Here is a 20,859-nt window from a genome sequence, read left to right as displayed (position 1 = left end):
TTCAGCCCCTGAGATGATGTGTTGGAAATTATAGAGACAATTCTGACTGCAATTTCCTTATTGTCGTCGTTCTTAAATAGTCATAAAACAACACTGACACTCAGAAACTATGATGCCGGCAATGCAGCAGTGGAAGCTTGATATATTTTTTGTAGCTGTTTTGCATGAGAATAAAATTAATTAGGGTGACTATGAAAATGTGAACACTTAAAGCTGCAGAAATCGTGTTAACAGGGAAGCAAGAAGCTTTTTCCAACAAAGACGCACAGTTGAAACATGCAATCGCCACACATAAAGGCCATTACGATGTTCTCATTATCAGACAAGAGTGTCAACCACTTCATTACTGTGCTGCCAAATGGCATGCATGTTATACTATTGATTAAATTCTATGTAGACTCTTTGTAAATTACTTATTTCTCTCGCAGTGGAACTATTTTACACTTTAAATAATATTGTCGCATTCTTAAAAACAGATGAAACATCAATTTTCAACAGCTTTTAAAACAATATCTGATGATGTTAATGTGCACTCATATTATACCCTCAAGTTTGATATGCTGGAAGAGCTCAACCTCCACAAACATCACTTGGTTAGATGTTAGCAAGTCTTCGTCGAACGCTTGGACAGAAATATGTGCAACTTCATGCAGGAGAGACAGTTCCAACCACTCAATCTGGAGATCAGACCAATCAAAAAACACATCCTTCAGATTCACTCTTGTAAACATTATTAAAACGCTGATGAGATGTCAAAGTGAACTTATCTCGCATGCACACCGTATTGCTGCAGGTCACCGAAGACACAACCCGAGGCTCATTGTTGTTGTCTCCCATTCCGGCTCAGACCCATCTACAACAGAAAGACCTGCAGAATGACCAACACAACAGAATAAGTAATGTTTGTGTATTCGAGGAGATGCGCTAGTTTGATGCTGCACACCTTTTAATGCCACGTTAGGTGGTGCAGCATCATTTCATCACATTTAATGCAAACTCCCAGTGCATAGTCCGTGAATACTGTCACTTTAAAGCAGTTAACTGTTTTTTTAATGAAGATATTGTGTGAATATTTATTATCATGGAATAATTCATTGTCTTTTAGTGCCATGTCTTAAGAGAATGAAGGCCTGCTGTCAGAGGACCGCCAGAGAAACAGCCAAGTGCAATTCTTTTAAAACAACGCTGCTTCAGAACGGCCCACCCCATCAATCAGAACCCACCTCTCTTTTATTCCGACAGGAGAACCTTCATGAAGCATGACTCCTTCACCTTTCATTCCTCCACCAGGGCCCAGGGGGCAAGTTCAGCCTGCTTTATTCTATATTGTCCTCCATGTTTCCTGTTGCTTGCTCAGTGCCCCTTTGCTTTGCTCTGTCCTCCCTCTCCTCCACCTGATCACCCTTGATTGTGGTCTGGTGAGTCTCACCAGCACTGCCTCCAGTGTATTTAAGCTGTCAGTCTGTCTCTGTGTTCCTCTGTGGTTGTCTGTTTAGTTTTGTGTTCTTCTGTGCATCTCGGCAAAATGCCCTGTCCTCAGCTTTGAGTTTGGATATCTTGAGTTTACTTGTTTTTATCATTGATTAAGCCATTAAACCTACTTTAACTTGAACTGGTCATGCATTTGGGCCTTCCTTCCACACATAAAAAAATGCTCACCAAAATTCTCACCAAGGAAAAAAAAGAAAAAGGAAGCAGAGAAACACCATAGTCGTGTAATAAAAATTAAACCAACCGACGCCAGCCTTCGAGGATTGCAGTTTCACGCCCCTCCTCCAGCACACATATTTCTTCTATTTTGCAAGGTTTTATTACATTTTAAGTCAATCTACATGCATTTTTCGATTGCTTGAAGATTTTATCCTGCCTCTCGTGTTACTCCACTCATGATTGTTTGCATATGACACTGTATGAAAATGGTTTGACAAATATAGTTTGACTGATGGATTTCCAGGGGTGGTTGATAAGTGGAAACCTGGTTGATAAGTGTGCGTGCTGGCGGAGGAGAACGGAGGAGAACGAAGGAGCAGGTGGTGAAGAAATGACAGGCTGAGTGCTTGGTATTCCTCTCTTTCATCCATGACAGTGTTGTCTGGGTTTTCTGCAGCGGGGTTCAGAGGAGCAGGCAGATGAGGAGAATGAAGAGAAAACTGGGGTGTTCTGCTTTGCATGGTTTGTTTTTCTGCTTCATCCAAGCCGTTGTAGATGCCAGCGGTGGCCAGAGGATGAGGAGACGAGGTCCCCGCGCCGCACTGACGACAGGAGAACCAGCAGGAGATGGCAGCTCAGCAAAGTCTGCTTCTCAGCTTGCTGCTGCTTCTTCCTCTTTTCTCTGTCAGGCTGTTGAGTAACACTGCCAAACTCTCAAGCACTGGCAGACAGAGGAGCTGGAATGGGCAGGACAATGTCATCGCCGTTGCAGCTGGAGATGCTGATCTGAGAGCGTATTGAGGGAACGGCAGAGGAGATACCATCCTCTCCGGCTTTAGTGACTTCAGCCGCCATTTTGCAGAGCTGCTGAAAGTAAATGTGAAGGAAGGTTGCTTTGAGGAGGCAACCAGAAGCCCTTAAGGTCTTTTGGAGCCTCCACCTTCACCGCCTCCTGCGGGCCGAGCAGTTTTATAGCTGGAGGCCTCCTGCTGCTGCTCTGTCAAGCACCTGGCACGCTGCTCTGCCCGCCACTGATCTTGTGTTTTAAAAACACTTCAGAACACCACTGAGGCATCATGCTTTGAGTACTTTAAATGATAATAAATGCTTGCTTCATTATCCGCCACAGTTCACTTTATTCCCGCGGTGCTGCCAAATACACCATTAAACATTTTGCCTATTTTCTCAACAATCGGAATGACACTTTATTTTTTTTTTACCAAATAGGTGAAAATGTAGGGAAACTGTTGTGAAATCAATTTAAAATGGTAATCAAATCTTAATGTGCACACTCCTAGAGGTATTTCAACTTCAATGGGTATAAAGTTGAACATTTTCACAGATATGGAGTATTTTTGTTTTTGGATAAACAGTCTGAAGTGAGGGTTTTTCATGTGCTAAAAGCCCTCTTGTCTGCAGAGGAGAAGCCTCCAACCACTAGATCTGCAGCACCCAGTCCAAACATAACAACCTTTATATGGTATGATGCAGTGCAAACTTTGTAATTTGAGGTTTTCTGCAAAACTCCATCCATAGTTAATTAAAAAAAAAAAAAAAAAAAAAAAAGTTGCAAGAATGAGAAATGAACTAAAGAGAAACATTATTTATTTTTTATTTTTTTTAGGAGAGGTTAACACAGACAGTTCATGTTGAATATACATGTTTGCTTGTCAGCAGGGCCTTTTGGTGTGGAGTTTCCATGTTCTCCCTGTGTGAGATTCTTCAGAGTGTGATGTGTCTTTGTCTTTTCTCTGAAATGGCCTGAGAACATGTCCATAGTTTCCTTCTGCCTGTTAGATGAAATGACCTCCAGCGCCAGTGACTCTGAAACAGGATGGAACAATATGAATGATACATGAATATATGAGATGAGCTCAGTTTTGTTTTCCAAGTAAAATTTCATTTTTATGTATAGAGCACCAGTTAAAAAATCAGGCATCTGTTGACATTTTACATTCCAAACATAGAGAGAAAAACCAACACTTCCACATAAGCTGGCATTGAAAACACACCCAGACTCAGACATATAAAGGACAGAGACGGAAAGCGAGCTAATTTATTCGCTGCAGAATAGATGAATGTAGGAAGTGCAAAATTTTCCAGCTTCACTGTTTGAGATCCTGCAGGAAGGTACAAAGAACAGGTTAGTGAAATCGTGCAATGGTGATTAACAAATATAAAAAGAGTGAGACAAGGAGAGACGATCAATCTACACCTATGGTGGCTTGACTAGATAATGGTCCAGTGTGAACTGACCCACCCCAAACTATGTGCTCTATTAAATATGAAGGTTTGAAGTCTGATCTTAACAGTTGAGGCTATGTTAACCTTAATCACCTAAGACCCAAATTAGTTTTGTACAGCAGTTTAGACGACCCAAAACGATGTCCACTTTTGTGAACGCCAGGTTCTAGAAGGTTAAATAAGGCATGGAAACACATGAGCTCATAAATACAATGTGCCAAAATCACTACTGTGTCTTACAGTTATTGGTGATTATATTGTATTTTTACTCTGCATTTACTGAGTTGTAAAATTAAAGCTACATCAGGCAACAGTGTTTCACAATAGATTTAATTCCAATAAGTAATCACCTCACATCACAAGCAACACCTGATTGAAATGTTCCTTCCGGTGGACACCTCACTTTGAATTTATGGTTTAAAATTTTTTTTAAATAAAAAAACTTGACAAGGTCTGGATCAAACGCCCAATCTCAGCCAATCTGAGCAACTCTGAATAAACGAGGGTCATGTGGTTTCTCCTTGTCTTGTTTCCTCCGTTTTATTCTGCTACACTTGGCTGCACACATTCACATTCAGTCTGAATGTTGTTTCTTAGCTCTCAGTCAGACATAACTAGCCCAGTAGCACAGACACTCAATGCGTAGTTACAGTTGACAGCCTCAATGTTCCACTTCCAGCCCAGAAAAATGCAGGAATGTTTGTGGAACCATTTATAGACATGAACATATTAGGTATTCTTATAAAACGTATAACTCTGGAAAGATGGCAGCAATTACTAAATTGAATTAGGAATGAGTAGGACTTTTTGGGGTTTCATGGCTTCTCGACCAATCGGTTTATTACTTGATAAACTGTGTGACATGGATTATGTTAACTTTTGTTAAGTATGGTGATTTCAGCTGTGTCATTTGTTCATACGCAAAAATAAAAATGTAAATGTGCACGTCACCAATGTTCAGTACCGCTGCCGTCACGCCAAACAATTGAATGCTGAACAACAAAATGATGAGACGGAGAAAAAGATGGAGATTGGGGAAAAGAGGCAGGATTTGGATAGCAATTCTGCAAAGGGAGCTGTCACATTGATTGCGTTGATTGTTGCATCATATTCTGCCGTATTTTGATTGGTGGCGAGAAGCTGTAGGTGGAATCCGCGTGGCGTAGTCAGTGGGCTGATGTGCAATTTCTGACATTGTCAGAAATTTATTTCAGGCTGTCGGTGGTTGCACGACTGTGTCCATGTAGCCGTCTCACTCTATGGGACCACAGATTTTGAGCAAAGACGACAGACATCTTCCGTCTGAGACGACTGAACTCACGGTGTCTGGCTGCCATTATCCAATAGAACTGACCTCGGTTGAACTGAACTCGTTTCGAGTGTTCGTATTTTGCCTGAAATGCTGTCAACATGCGCTGGAAGGTTTTCTTCATATATTATACTGATCAAATTCATATAATGAAATGATCTCTTGGGATTCATAGTTCAAATTCACACGCACGTAATCGTATGTTGTTTCTCTCTGGCTCGCTCATTCACACCCCACACCCTCGTATCGCCTGATAATTAAGAGCCTGGTGGATCGTGCATATGGTGACGGTCACATTTTGGCTGACATTTGCACAGTTGACTGACTTGTCCTCTCACTGTGAGACGCAACAGACTCTTTTGTGAGATGCAAAAGGGGACAATGGGACATAATTTCTTGCCTAAATCTCCAACATCTGGTCCCCTAACCTCGCAGACCTTTAGAGATTGAGGATAGAAACAGCCCTGTTCTAACTTTTTGGAGATTCATTGCAGCTGAGTCTATGATTTGCAAGGCAGGTGCTCTAGTTTCAACACTGTAATAGTTCCTGAGTAATTTGATCAATTTTACTTTGACACCAGTGTCCTATATGTGCAGCTGCTTGGACACACTTCTACAAGATCGGATTAACTCTCAAAAGCATGTCATGTTTCTGAGCAATCCCTGTACCAGTTTTTCATCACTTTGTCTTGATTGATCTCCGTCTGAAACGGGTCCACGCAGCTGAGACGGTAACACAAGAGGCCCGTTAGAGAAGAGGATACAAAACCCCTCGCACGCATGCACACGCGCACACACACACACACACGCACTCCAGAGTGTATAGACAGTACCCAGCCAGATTTAGAGTTAACAAGATAGGATGATGTGAATAAGGGGCTAGTGGGCCTGCTCAGTGATTGACAGGGCGGGCTGCTGTCAGCTCCTCCAGGCAAGCATCAGCGAGCAGCAGTCCTGCTACTGTCAGAGCTCTGTTCTGGTCCGCTGTGCCACACATACATATGCACATGGCCGAGCACACACAAATGCAAATGAGGATCGGCGCACACAGGGAGCGCGTGCACAGGTGCATGTGCACGCACACAAACACACACGTCCATTTTTCTTTTTTCTTCTGTCCTTGTCACTCACGTGCACATCCATGCACTGTTACACTCTCTGTCCCTCTGCTATGCCCCAGCTGTCAAAAGCCAGTTAAATAAATGAGTCTGCTGCCCTTCTGCCTTTTTGCATAAAGCAGAAAAAACTGGTTATTGCTTGTATGGAACAGTATGTGCGTGCTTTTTTCCGGCTGCAGTGTGGTCAACCCACAGTTGGGGGTGGGGGGTGGGGGGTGGGGTCGTCTCATGAGGTTGCGAGAATACCCCAGTATGCCCGCTCGTCCCTGTTTAGATTGAGGCGGTGATGGGTTGCCTTGCACACTGATGAAAACACAGTTTGAGTTCATTTCACTGTGCGGCTCAGAAGTTTGTGATTCATAAAGGCATTTTCATAAGTCTGGCATGACATCGCATACCTCAGGCTGTTCTCTTTTCACTGTTACTTTAAACATGATTTTCAGGTGAGTGAAAATGAATTTTGATACATTTGAATATAACTGAATTTAGAACACATATCATGCTTTTAGGTACACAATGGAAAACCCTGCATGTGAAAGGTTCCCATTAGTGTGTTAACACCGTCGGGGCAGATTGCTGGTGTCGTGTTGACATTGGTGATCTGTCTGTCTTTCAGTGTTTGACCCGTCACTGACTGGTGACCCGCCAAGGGTAAAAGCTGCATTTCCCAGTTGTGCAACTAAATTAGAGGTTGTCTATTGTACATTGCTGGAGAAGATTGATGAACGGGTGGATAAATTGCAGGTTCCGCGATTTGGAAGATTTCTAGATTTTACAGCTATTTGTTACTAAACTAATACAGCAGTTAAAATTGAAAAGTTCAAATGAGATGTGATGAGGGTTCCTATAAGGCAGGGGTATCAAACTGGACCTGGAGGGGGCTAGACAAGTAAATTGATGGTAGAATAACCTTCAACTACAATTTTTTGAAACTCCAAATTCTTTCGCTTCAATGCAAAGAGAGATAACATTTTGAAAAATACAAGATTCTCTTTTTTTATGTAAATAATGTGAATTTTCAAAAGAAGACTTACATTGTGGCATCTTTAAAGCCTTTGTCAAAAAGCCAAGTTCTAAAATTTGCAGCATTTTGCAGCTTTCATTAGGCATGCAAACATTCACCCACTGTGTGGGTTTCATGCAAATATCATTCACTGTTATGTGATGCCTTCCTACAACTCTGCAATCTCGAGTAAAAAGAAAGATTTGAAACAACAATTATGTTGATTGACAAAATTACAATAAATGCCTCTTTTGTAAATTTGACGTGTTGTAATGTAACCCCACAATCAGATCACTTGATAAGCTGGCTTTGACCAATGGATTAAAAGACTGACACCCTTCTAGAAGGTCTTACCTCTCTCTAGATTGTCATCCTCATCCTCGCACTGACAAAATAACATCCTTTCTCTCATAAATATCTAATCCAGTCTGCAATAAGATCATGTGGCCTGTGAGTGTGTTGGCTCTGAGCTGATGAAACCCACTAAAGTGCCTGTCAGACCTGATTGTAGGACCCATTCTCCACGGTCGTCCTTGTCACTGCCACGGGCAGGAGATATCCTAACCACTTTACAAGTTTCCCTTTCATCCCATAAAACCCCCTTTAATACACGTCAGTATGTGGCCACACTAAAAACACTGTCTCCGGTCATAATCTTAAGTCATGATCATAACCATCAATGCGGCTGTAGGTAATGTGCTCTTCACTGAGGCGTTTGCGCAGGTCTGACCTCCCGTCAGCATCTTTGTCACACAGCAGTCGCTTTGTAAATGCTGTCACCGTCATTCACCAAGAGCGCTCCGAATATTTCCGACTGATTGCAAAACTTCTCCAGCTTTTTAGTCTTAATGACAGAATCTGCAAATATAATTACTGCAACAAGAAAACCCAGCCAGAGATAGCGGGGAGAAGCTGTCATCTGCTATTGTTTTCCAGTCCGTGTCCTCCAACTGAACTTCACCGACCGACAGTTTAATTGGTTTCAGGGAATCGAGTGTGAAGAGGAGTCATGACCTTGATCTTTCTCCCTGATAAATGATTTCTTTCTTCTTTTTTTTTTTTTTTTAACCAACTATCCATGCAAATATGCAGCGGCTGTGTGTATGTGTGTTAGGTAGAGAGGGCGGTAAACAGATACAGATTGTCTCATTTTATTGTGTGTTTAGTGGCTGATTAGAGGCCTAATTAAATACAGTGTTAGTGTGCTCAGAGGCAAACAGAGGAGACACTGACCCCGCGACTTCTAATGCACCCCGGGGATCATCTGAACAAAGAAAGTAGATGCACACATCCTGATAGAGAACACGCATTCGGAGACTTTGAACAAACAAGCATCATCAGACCTTTATCGCCAAAACCTGTCCTTAATTCACTCTTCACCCCGCATGATGAATATTAATAGGAGGGCAGTGGGAAATTAAAAGGCAAAACTAAACATTGGCTCACGGAGCTGCTGGCTTTAGCTTCGACCTGTGGGGTTAAAAGCGCAACACCACAAACACAAAGCATCTATAAGCTCCGGGAACAATGTCACAACCTTGACATGTACCTGGCGGAACAAAGTGCAACACAAGTCGAGTTATTTTTAGAGTGACGGCTGCATTTCCTGTTGAGCTTAGAACTTTTTTTTTTTCCCCCATCTGTGGTGTCAAGGTACAACAGCTGATGGTCATTTCAGAGTAATATAGTTTAAATGCTGCTAATATGATAGTGGGGCTTTTTTTCTCCTTGCAATAAGCTTGTATTTGCACTCTGCTGTATGAAAAGAGTATTTTTTTTACAACTAATTATTATTATCACAAAGTTTGTAGAATCCTTTTCTGCTTCAAAAAGAAGGATCTCACATCAGCATTGCTATGATCACAAGTTCATGATAAACTAAGCACTTCAGCCTTTGAATGAATTAAAACAGAAGCAGCATGGACCTCAACAATCTGGCGAGTACAAAAAAATGTTTTCCATAATGTGATTCACCAACATATACTATTCCTCAACTTGTGGATGTGAACATCTTTCAAGTTGCTTTCAGAGCCAGTCAGGAAAATAATCATCGAGTGATTCATTTAGCATCCGAACAGATCTGTCGTTCTTCATAAATTCCAATAACCTTTACATGTAAGAAAATGTGTCTGGATCTGTGAAAAAAACATAAATGATGAATCATCGAATTCTGAAAGTGAAACATTCAGATATTTTTCTTTTCACTTTAAACATTTTGATGGTTTTTTTTTTGGTGGATCTGAAGCTAATCAAGGCCTGAATGGGTGTAAAAGCTCAACTGGCCTTTTATTGAAATTCTGTTAATACACAGGTCTGCAAACCTTTATAATCAAAAGAGCCATTTTTTTTTGTAACTTCTAAAATGAGGCTAACACAGCGTTTAGCCTCATTTTAGAGGCTAAACGCCTCTAAGTTTCATATATAGCTTTGATGCTAAAACTATGTCTTATCTCGCATTTATGAAATTTCAAATACAATTCAGGATGGTGAACATTTCATTACATTTGACCTTTTTTTGTACCTGATCTTAGCAGCTTAATGCTTTTTCAGCATGTTTGTAAAGACAATTTTGAAATTTCAGCTGTTTTAAATGTTATGGCTCTTTTTAAGCAGTTTTGCATGGGGTTTTTTTCTTTTAGAAATTCTAGTCAGTGCAATTTTTCCCCATTTTACTTTTATTAAAAGTTATTTTTTGAAAGCTTCAAAAGTCGCAGGTTGCAGACCCTTGTTTTAATATGATGAAGTGAAGAACTGGATTCATTCAGTGAGATGTGGATGGAGATGATATGTAGCTGTGCCACGACAGTCATCACTTTATACTGAGTTGTTTAGAAACTATCACTCTAACCATTTGGGAACCAAAAAGCAATTTTATATAATTGTGATAAACCAGCTACAAAAACATGTACATGTGCAAGAACGTGTAGAGAAACAGACATTTCCAAAGCAATCGGGATTTCAATTGAGCAACAAAGTCCATGTAATGAATTCATGGGTCATTTGGATGACTCTTAGTTTCATTACAGTTTACATCTTTAATATGTTTTAATTCATTCCAGTGGAAATCAATGTGGAAAATAAAACTTTGCGCATGTGGACAACTGCATCCAATACACTGCACTACATGGCGCATTAAATATAACTCATTCTATTTGGTTTTGTAGCGACATCAAGAAAATCCAAGTTTGTACTTGAGATTGCCTTTGTGTACATTCATCCAAGAACAGCAAGAACAGAAACTTGGTAATTTGGGTCCAGACACTGTCAAAGAAGACAAACCAGGATTCTAGATATAGCCACTGAACAATGTCACTGTTGCAAAAGTGTAAAAATAAATATGGGATCTACTGTATGAGTTAAGAAACAAGCTGAAACTGCAGCAACAGTTACTAATACTTTCTAAATCCACCACCAGATACCAAAAAAAAAATAAAAAATTTTTGTAACACAATCACTCCTTAGAGTCAACAAGCTTGCATGTAGAAAGTACAATGAGACAGGTGAGGTGACATTAACTGTTTGAGAATGAGTACTGCATAAAGTCCACAGAGAGGCAGGCTGTGCAGAAGGTCTCTTGGCTGTTGTCTGGCGCCAGTGTGATTATCAGTAATCTCTGACAAGGGAGGGAATGGTACAAAATGAGCCAAAATATTGCCGCACCGGTCAAATCTCTGATTTCCATTTAGCTCTTGCTTCTAAGGCCGGCAAAGGCTATTTCACATGCAAACTGCTGCACCCCACTCCGCTCGCTAACTCGCCCCTTTTATTCCCCAAACCTCGTATCCTCTCCCCACTCCATTGGTGCCAACAATACCCCGCCCGCCGCACACACCACCCCACTCTCAACAGGCTCGTGTGGAATTTATTCAAATATTTTGACATTTCGCCTCCCCTCACTTCCCGAGCAGAAATGATTTGTGACAGCTGGAGATGGGCTCGGTCGGAGGAGCTTCCTCTTACACCCTGCCTTCTCTTTTTCCCCCCGTCCTTCTTTGTAGAAGGGCAGATTTTCCTCTTTTGAATCCCATCTCTCTTTTTTTTTTTTCCTCCTCCTTTTATTCACCGCTGCTCCTCCTGTCAGCTGGCCTTGAAAGCCCCCCTTCTCTTTTTTTTTTTTTTTTTTTCATGTGACTCCACAGTGTGATAGACAAACTGGGTGATATTCCTCTATTTGTTGACATTTTGTGTTTGCTGGGCCTTTTTTGCTCGGTGCCCACCTGCTGTTTGATCCCGGGCTGACACCATGTATTGGCAACACGGAGGGTAATCCTCCGCCGAAACACCTTTCATCCGACTCCTCTGAGGATACAGTGCAGCAGAATCCTCGCATGTATTCCTTTAGGAGGAATATTAATTACACGATCACCTGCAGGACGCTCCATTTACTGGACAGCAGGCGAAACCCGCCAGCAGTTTCAAGGTGCCTTATTTTCCCACATGCATTTCAATGGGCGATCAACCGATAGAGCATCAAAATGAGGAAGCGGCGCATCAGGCGATGGCGCCTGTGACAGCAGAGAGCGGACTACAGCGCAGTGCACTGACAACAAAGACTCCATTTGAATAATGCTGCTCATTAGTTGCAGGACAGGGCCTTTTTCTGTTGGCGTCTGTCCCTGGTCACTTTGCACCGACGCAATAGACAAACACACACACTCAACACCAAGGTTGTCATCCATCACTGCCCTCAGAGAAAGGTACGAGACGCCCAAGACAAATGTATCTCTCTGAGAGGTTTCTTTTTTTTTGTGTGTGTGTGTTTTGTTGGGTTTTTTATTTATTTTTTTTTATTCCTGCGATGATTAGACATTTTGTCTCGTGGAGCATCACAGAATCTGCACAAAGAGAATAAAGTGATGCCAGCTCTCCTCCGTACTGTCTGCGGTGCTGACTGAAGAGAGCGACTGAAGAAAGATCTGAGAGACCAGTTGAAACGTGGGCCGCTGGAAATCCTTCATCGGCTTCAGTTTCAGAGGACTAAAGAATGATGAACTTCCTGACTCACCAGACAAAAAAAAATAAGAAAATGACCAAGTTTCCCCAAACATGATGTTTTTTGAGTGTTTCAGTTTGATGTTGGACCTTCAGTCTTGTTTTAAAAAATGTATTGGGAAAAAGTTATATAGTCGCTAACAGCGCGATGAGAGCACTAATGCCTCTTCTGAAATAATGAATCAATCCCTTAAGTTAGTCACTAGCTTCTGTTTTAAAGGACTAAACTATTAAGAACTTAAGACTTACATTGACTTGTTGTCTTCTTTGGTCAGACTTCTTACAAGCGCCAGTTTCTAAGGTTCAGACTTGCGTGTTCAGATAAGTTTCTTGGCTTCTAATGGAAAACAACATGAGAGCCCTATTTTAAGAAACCCATTCTCCAGTCGAAAATCTAAAGTTTGTTTTAATAACAGATTGTTCAAGTATAAAAGTGTCCTGCACAATATTGATGATTTTCCTTTTTTCTAATTTTTGTTTCACCCCGAGATCTCAGTCAGACTCAGACAGAGGACGGACAATCTCGACGATATCTGTCATTTTGGGCCTTTGGCTGCTGGCACATTCATGTGACGATCAGTAACCTGCATCTGATCTCCACAAAGACCTACTTACTACACCGCACAGCCACAACCTGGAGCTAGTCACCAACCAATCAAAATGGAACTGAACAACAATCAAAGTGACACTGGTGCAACAACCAAACAATCTGACAGCTTTTAATGGAGGTGAAAGAAAAGGTTTGTGGGATTGTGGGATATCATCCAGCTCCGACAATGACTCCAACTCTGTGACATCCGTGTCTTTTTGTATGACTCAAGCATCCTCACTATATATTTCTCGGTGACACTCATTTAGTGCGGGTCCCCACTGTGCAGTGAAACACGTTGTCATACCCACGTAAATAGAACTTGTAAGAATTCTAAAATTGGACCATCTGTACAAGCCCTTTGTTATAATCCTGTTTTATTCTTAAACTCATGTCAACAAATTGGATTTCTGTCTCGGATTTCTTTTGGAAACTTGATTCTTAGATCCAGTTATATCACAGAGTTTGGGTCGTTTTGTTTTTTTTCCTCCATTGGTTGTTTTCACATTGTTAGAGGGTGACAATTTGTTTTCTATATTATGACTTTCTACGTTTAGGTGTAATATAAGAGTTGGGCAATTCAGCTGTCAACCTGTCGTGGAAGTGACAGATGAACCCGAGGACTGATAGTAGCTGCTGTCTAACAAGAAGTTATTGCTGTGAAAGTCCAACTATCTGGACTATTGCAAAAATAGACAAAAATCCTCTGATAATCCTCCGAATTGATCCGTTTATCACGTCGGAGATGTCATAATCTCATAAAGTAATAATACAGCATAAGAGTTCACGATCCCCTCTTTGAAGATCATACTGCAGGCACTTCATAAATTCAACAGAGCAAAATCAGACCTCATGAACGTTTTAAATAAAAAGTAAGGAGTGTGCCATTGACTGGTTTAGATGGTCACTCACTTCAATTTACTTGAAAATCTTAATTCACCGCCATCACACCTCCTTCCAGGGCCGACGCCACCAATGTGGAACAGTTTGGCCACTATACAAGGACACTGCTGATATGAAACCAGCCGCAACGGGCCGAGCACAACTACAAAAAGTGTTAGTAAAACGTTCGGTTACCACAAGCTTCCAGAACATCAGCAATGCATCTCAGTACTCCCCCCCCCCCCAAGTCACCAGACACTTGCTGGACGGAGAGTTCTTCTAACAGAGGTGTTAAACCGAGGAAGGATGAAAACCAAAGCAGTACAAAACATCAAATCATCATATGGAAATCCACATGAGCATGTAGATGAGACGATGGAAAGGAAAAACTCCCCTTTAACAGGAAGAAACCTGCAGAACCAGACTCAGAGACTTTCTGCTGTTCCGGTTGGCGTTAGAGGATAGAAGAAGAGAAAATGACACAACAAACTCAAACCCTGGTTTGTGTGATTCTCTTGAAGAACATCAGGGCCTGAAGACTGAAGACTCCTATTGAACACCTCAATCACCTGAGATACAGTATTGGACGGGTTTGGATTTGGCTTGTGTTGTGGGGTTCACCCGCTTTGTGAGCGTGTGAAGCTTTGTCATTTAAATGGTGGTTATGTTTCCTCTGCATTTTGGAAAAGGTTTAAATGAAATGTAACGAACAGGCAGTTCGTTTCTCTTTTAAGCACTCACAGCACTTTATTCCAGCACTTTAAATGTTCACCAGCACTTTGAGCATCACACAGCACTTTAAAATGACACTATTTGCACATATAAATTAAATTTGCACACAATTGTTTTTAACTTATTTACTGAATCTACTGTTGTCGTCCGTAGATCCGGCCATCTGTGGAGGCAACACAACAATTAACTGATACATTGAACATTGTGCAATTTGTGTCTTTCAGACTGGCTGATTCTTTTAGTTGTTGATGTGTGTGCTGTGAAGGTTTTTAGATGTGGGTGAGAGTGTTGTGTGGCGTTTCAGAGGAGAGTTTTTACTTACCTTCTTCTCTTGTGTTCAGGCCGGTGTCAGGGTAAAAGATTCACCCTGTAATGGACACCCCTGAAGAAGGTTCCGGGCTGAACCAAGATGAGGAGCAAGTGGGGTAGGTGGCAAATAGTTTTAGCAGGGTTTATGATTTAGTTTATTATTTAGGTGATTGGTTTATAGATTTATTTGTTAATATGGGTTTTCTTCATTAACTTATAGTTACAGTTTGGTTGGGAGGCTTTTAACTTAGTTTTATGAAACTAATGTTACCTTTTATCACCTGTGGAGGATTTATTGATTTCACCCAGTTGAGTGTACTGTATTTAAGGCGCCTTTTAACATCATTCATGGTTCTGCTGCTGGAGAAGCCACCCTCCTGAATCCTCACATGCACTTTTTGTTATACACTTTTGAGAACAAAAAGAAAGACATGGACCACCAAAAAAGCTGACTCTGTCATCTCTTTAATTACTTACTGTTCAAACCTTTCTCCGGCCAGTCTGGGGCCATATCTGGGATCCGAGGCTTACGTGAAGGTTTTGTGACCTCACCCAGGAAGAGTAAGACCTGGTGCCCAGAGCTGACGACGTTGTGATTGAAATCTCTCATTGTGTTTAATTCTGTCTGCTGGTTCCACTGCTTCAAAGAAAAAACATCAGAAGAGTCAACAGGTGACTCGTGATGTTACAAACCTGCACTGAGAGGAGTTTCGGGGTCATTCCCATCATATTTATACTGATACTGATTGAACCTCATCAGACAATGAATGTTAATTTGCTGCACTTCCAAAATGGCTCCAAAACTATCATTCCAAACCATACCAAAAAGGAAATTCCCACAGCAGAAAAACAGAGCTACCAGTTCCTCTTATAGCAAAGGTCAAGCATTAATTTTTTCTTTTAATTTCATGCCTGCCTCCTGCCTCACATAACTTGGAGTGTTTTTTTCTTTGACTTGACCCTTTCAAAGATTGATGCACGGAGAATGTAAAGAAATAGACGACTTGCAGAACATCCATTATTGAGTATGAGCACATCTCTGCAAGAATCTAATCAGACAGAGGTTAATCCTTCATGCAAATGAAAAGAGCCGAAAGAAAATAATTTGAATTAAAAAAGAAAACAGGAGCACCGCGTTTGTTTGAACAGACCTGAGGAAAATCCAACTGTAGCTCTATAAAAGGAGGAAATCCGTCATCTGCCGAGGACAGCCGGAGCTAATAAGTGTGTAACATGATAGAAAAGAAAATTAGTTCATAGCTGTCATCTTCTTGATGAAGAGGCAATCAGAATCAAAGTGAATCATTCTGTGAGGAGGATTGTGTTTTGGAATTCAAACGGGCAATGCTTCAATATGACAAATCAGCCAGTGTGCTGCATGTTGATTGATTCCGTCCATGAAAACCTAATAGATTTAGCCCTCTGTGAATTTGGCTCTCATTAACCTCGCAGCGTTTTCATACCAGAATGTATTGGAGCCATTTTATCCACCACTCAAAGGCAATTCAGTGGGTGATAAATCCTTTGGCTTATCTGGCTGCAGGTGACAGCACAGCAGAGCACTCAGGCTGACTGGGGCACAAATACACAAATACACACACACACACACACACACACACACACACACACACACACACACACACACACACACACACACACACACACAAACACATTCACGTTCCAGATAAACACAAACACGCACTCTCTGCAGAGAAACACACACACACACACACACACACACACACACACACACACACACACACACACACACACACACACACACACACACACACACACACACACATTTTCTTGAAGGGGTCAACACGGTGACCCAAGAGCGGAAAAACCCAGAGAACCAACCGGAACCGAAGACATGCTCCTCGACCTGCGCGGCCATCCGCAGCAGGAAAATCTTCCTCTCAGCTCCCAGAGAAGAAGAGGAGGAGGAGGAGGAAGAAAAAGAAAGAGGAGGAGAGAGGAGGGGGGAAAAAAAAAGCAGAATTCAATTACACAGTCGAAACCCACTCCTTGCCCTCCGGGAGTGATATCAGCACCATTTAAAAGTCTGATTACTCACAAAACCAATAACATTTTGACTCCTTGGTAATGGACCAGTAGATTAGAAAATTTAGATTACATTTAACTGCCTGTAGATTCTCATTAAAACGCCACCAACTAGTTAGAAACAATAGGTAATTAAGAGTGTAATGAAGCGCACTAGCGTTAGCGCACGCCGGCTGTATGCTACTCTTGTGGGACCCAGCCTTACTTTGCACTTATCCTGCAGCAAAGCCATACCGGCGTCTCATTTGGGCAATACCACATATTTAATTAGATTAATGAATTTCGGTGGCGTCTCCACGGGGTTGGTTGTGCTCCTTGCGGTGACAGTATAACAACAGATTATATATTAGGGGAGGCCTGCGAGCTGCAGGCAGGCCAGCGCGGGTTGGTCCCTCGACAGACGTGCGACGTGTGACGGTTTGGGTGGAACCTGTCTCAGGTTCACTCCTGCTAAATTGTCGAATGCAAATAATCATAAGTAAACGTACTGCATGAGCAGGCACAAACTCTTATCCAAAACTCCAGATTTGATTTCTCAAAGTGAGGCCCATTGAATTAAACATGATTGATTGTAACACGGGGGAACACAAACAAGAGGCGAGAAAGCCCGGGGTGATAAATGGCTTAGCGCTTTAAGCTAGTCTCTGGCTGGAGCCGGCCACAAGTAAATGCTTCGACACAAAGTAAAGACGGGAGGAAATGAAACGGGGCACGGGTCTCTGAGGCCGATAAGAACTTGTTTGAATTACCTGGAAAATGTCTGAGCATCGCGGAGCAGGAAGAAGCAACAGTTTCCCCTTTTTTTAAACGCGACGTAAAATGCTAACTCTAGCAGTAACGTGTAAAGCTAATTAGGTTCATTCAATCCAAACCAACATTCATTAATGATCATAAAGCTAGAAAATGAAATGATATTAATAAAGTGATATTTCACACATTTTGCTGATTTTGTCTAAAACATCTGCACACATGATATCACTTCACCTTAGGTTTAGCTTGAACACGTTTAATCTGTTAGATGTAACATTTCTGACTTTTGAAGAAATCTACGCATTTAATTCCAGTTTACTTTACACTTCTAAAACACATAATCTTAGTGCAGCCGATGAAGTTTCACCATGTGGGAAAGAAGCGAAGCGCAGTAACAGGCTGATGAATGTGAGGCATCACACGTGGCGGAAGTAAAGTTTAAAAAAACTGTGGAATGAAAATGTGAATGAGAGCACAACTGTGTGCAAAATATGCTAGAAAGGGCCTAACAAATGCTAAATATTTTCTAGTCTTTGGTATTACCTCAATGCTAAACATGTAGCCGCGGGCAAAATGCCCGAGCTAACATTAGTTGTAGGGTTTAATTCAAAGACCACACCATTTTTATGGAAGTTTATAAAACATGAACCATGACAATGAGTTTTGCTGTTTGATTGTATATATATATATATATATATATATATATATATATATATATATATATATATATATATATACATATTCGTTCACCTACTGTTTTAAAAAATCGAAAATATGTGATTAAAATGTGATTTATTCATTACAAAGCTCTTGATTAATTAGATTATTTTTAATGAAGCTCCACCATTAGTTTTAAGTTTTTATTTCAGTTTTACCATTAACTTGACATTCAAAGTTTGAAATATGTAAAAATGTGGATATCTTAGTGATGTTTGCTTCAGTTTATCCTATTCTTGAACTTGTTGGACGTTTTGAGCATTGGCTTGAATCCCAACATAAATTATTTATATCATTGCAGTATTTTACAAAAAGAGAAATGGAATAGATTTGTGTTTGTGCATTGTATCAAATCTCAATAAAACGTTATGATATACCCCATATAGAATAGAATAGAATAGAATAGAATACTTCAAAAGAATACTACCCACGGCCAAATCCTAATTGTTGCTTCACAAAGAGTAATTTACAGCATATATAGAAAAGGTTCACTGCTGAACTGCTACTGATCAGTGCATCAAATAAGAAAAAAACCCTTCATTTTTACAGTATAACTTCATTTAAATGTCAACACTCTGCCTCTGAGTGATACTTATTAGCAACAGCATGTGAAGTGCTCCACAGTATTACTCCTGTAGTGTTTCTGTGGACTCTTGCGCGCCTCTCTGGATTTTCCTTTGTAGTATCACACTGCCCTCTATAGGTCTGCACCCTCACTGCACTGGCTTCAGCACAGAGCTATGCATGCCTCTCATAAAGCCTCCCCAGCTGTTTTCTCGGCACTCTGCAGACCCACAACCCCCCCCCCCCCCAAAAAATTACATTTCACCAAGAAGCTGTTTAGCAACATTTTCCTGAGCTGAGCTGTATTCAGTGTCTACTGTAAACGACTCACCGTAATATAACTTTTGCAGTGATTTTCAATGACAGGCACAGATGTTGCTCTCTGTGTGTGTATAGACACAAGCTGCATGCGAGTCACACGGGGAATATGCCTGGAAAACACATACAAACTCGCACACCTCCAACCTGGCAGAGTGTTTGTGCTTGTAAACACTTGAATAATTGAGCCAGATTCAAACACACCGTCTCTGTGAGAGGAGGAGGAGGAGAAGGAAAAGGAGGAAGAGCAGGAGGAGGAGGAGGAGGAGGAGGTGGTAGGAGAGCAGATGGCCCAGTGCAGATAGACTCGGAGACTGGGAGCGAGGAGTGTTCTCTGAAGGACGAGGCCTTGTATTGTTGTGGCTGCAAGGGCCGCTCTGTCACACGGCGTACCAGGGGTCCCCAAAGAGCCGGGGTCTTATGGTGTCAGTGTCCCCCCAGTCTTCATCCCCCAGCCCTGGCCTATTGTGATTCCTGTTTTTTAATTTCTCAAACGCAATCAAGTGTGACACAAACTGTTTACCTAGCGTGTCTGCCACGACCAGGAAGAGAAAAGGAGAGGAGAGGAGAGGAGGAGGGGGGTGCAAGCACACAAGCCAGGATCTCAGCACAAAATAATCCTCCATAATACCAGAGAGTTTAAAGAGGCTTTGCCAACACCTCCCCGAATCCCCCCTCCACCTCTCTTTGCTCTTATGAAAAAAAGGAGGGGGGGGGATAAAGACGGGAAAAAGCAAGGGGAAAAAAAAACACACATCAGAAGAAAGCTGTTAAATTCGCCCCTCAGTCTCGTTTGGGATTGCTAATTATTGTTTTTAGACCACAACAATTGGGGTATTAGGGCATAAGCGGCTGGAGATAACATCCAGAGGAAGGCAAGGGGAGGGAAAGGGGAGAACAGGGAAGAGGTGCACAGGGGAGGCAGATAATGGGTTGACAGAAGGGAAGCTATGATAGGGTCTGCTCCATGACGGCGTCTCTGTCTCTGTGCAGCTACACACCGCAGTATCAGGACTTTCACACACTCACTGTGTCTCCAAGGAGGCTGGAAAGTGAAGGAAAAAGTTCCCGATGTTCGACAATTCACGATGAAGGTGAACAAAAGTTACCACGTCCGCAGCCGACGGAGAATCTGCAAAAGATAATGCGACATTAACATTCCAGTGAGGAATTTTTGTGAGATTGAGCAGCTAAAACAAATATGATGCCGTTTGATAGTATATAAACTATATGTGAGACGAGTGTACTAACCACTACACCCCCGATAGTGATTGACGCATCAATAAATATTGTTGTCCTAAGCGCCTTATGAAATAATTTAGGACTTCGGCTGTGCGTAGTGGTAAGAACTCTCACCTCACAGCAAACATGTCCATGGATCAAGTCTGCATGTTCTCCCTGTGCACGTTTGGATTCTCTCACAGTTTCCTCCCACAGCCTCAAAACAGTATCAGGTGCTCTGCAGTTGATTTAGATGCGAGAAGTCCAAAAATATGACCCACCCGCCTCAGTCAGTAAATGAAAAAGCACATTGATTGTGAACATGTGTGTATCTGTCTCTGTCTTTAGTCCTCTGGGATCACCTCCATAGTTTTACTCGCTTAGTTTTGATTCAGTC

This window comes from Lipophrys pholis, assembly GCF_963383615.2.
Source record: "Lipophrys pholis genome assembly, chromosome: 9".
NCBI classification, from domain to species: domain Eukaryota; kingdom Metazoa; phylum Chordata; class Actinopteri; order Blenniiformes; family Blenniidae; genus Lipophrys; species Lipophrys pholis.
This window is presented reverse-complemented; position numbering follows the sequence as displayed.